Source organism: Rhinopithecus roxellana, chromosome 15, assembly GCF_007565055.1.
Source record: "Rhinopithecus roxellana isolate Shanxi Qingling chromosome 15, ASM756505v1, whole genome shotgun sequence".
NCBI lineage: Eukaryota > Metazoa > Chordata > Mammalia > Primates > Cercopithecidae > Rhinopithecus > Rhinopithecus roxellana.
The window spans coordinates 19899754-19901024 of NC_044563.1; positions in this window are offsets into that span (position 1 = coordinate 19899754).

Here is a 1271-nt window from a genome sequence, read left to right on the forward strand (position 1 = left end):
AAGCATCCAGCATGGGAGAAAGATGTAGGCTGGAAGGCTAGGCCAGTCTGGTCTTTTCATGTTTTTCTGCCTCCTTTTTTTTTTTTTTTTTTTTGAGACAGAGTCTCACTGTGTCACCCAGGCTGAAGTGCAATGGTGTGATCTCAGCTCACTGTGACCTCTGCCTCCTGGGTTAAAGTGATTCTCCTGCTTCAGCCTCCTTAGTAGCTGGGGTTACAGGTGCACACCACCATGCCCCACAAATTTTTTGTACTTTTAGTAGAGACAGGGTGTCACCATGTTGGTCAGGCTGATCTTGAACTCCTGACCTCGTGATCTGCCTGCCTCAGCCTCCCAAAATGCTGGGATTACACGCGTGAGCCCCTTCCTAGCTTCTGGATTTAGGGGATATTGTCTTTTGTTAGGGAATGAAGTGGGGTCCTTAAAATGGATTTGGACTGATGTGGCTGTGGTGGCTCAGCCAATTTTTCCCTGAATTGCCCAAACTTTTGGGTTTATAAAGAGTCTGTCCTGGAGCCATAAGGATGATGGTCCCCATATGAGTTAAAATATACCTACCTAGCAGAGGAGTAGAACTTTCAGGCATGATTAAAAAGCCATGAGTAAACAAGAGGTCTTCCCAGCTACAACTAAGGGATTGGGAAAAGTATCAGGTTAAGGGCTTTCCTGAGATGCCCATCACAATCGTACCAAGGGAGGAGAGGAGAACAGAAATGGCAGCTCTGGTATTGAGAAGGAAGTTCACCTTCCTCCCTTCGACCTCCAGAATCAGCTGGGGCTCCTGGATGGTGATGGCAATCTGAGATGTTGGAGCCGGGGAGTCGAGTCCTCGGACCTTTCAGTTTTGCTGGACCAATTGTGAGGCTGGCTCTGGACCCAGTGACCTGTACCTCTGGGGACAGTCTGCCTGCCTTCCAGTGGTACCCACCACAGGCTGGACAGGGTCAAGGTGATCTTCTCTTGCTGTCTGGGCAATTCTTCTTAGAAGTGCCCTGGTTTGCCACACTTGTAGCAATTAGCAGGTGCACCTAGGCAATCCTGGGGTCTGGAGTCCTGTAGAGCAGCTACTAGAGCCTCTGCCTTTTTCTTACATCTCCTCTCTTTCTCCTAAGCCTCCTCCTGATCTCTATTGTAAAAGACCAAGGTCATCACCTTTAGGTGGTTTTCTAAAGTGCTACCTGGTCCTATGGTCTGTTTTTGTAGCTTCCTCCTGATATCTGGTGTTGCCAGAGTAATAAATTTATCATTTAGGATTAGTTGTCTCTCAGCTG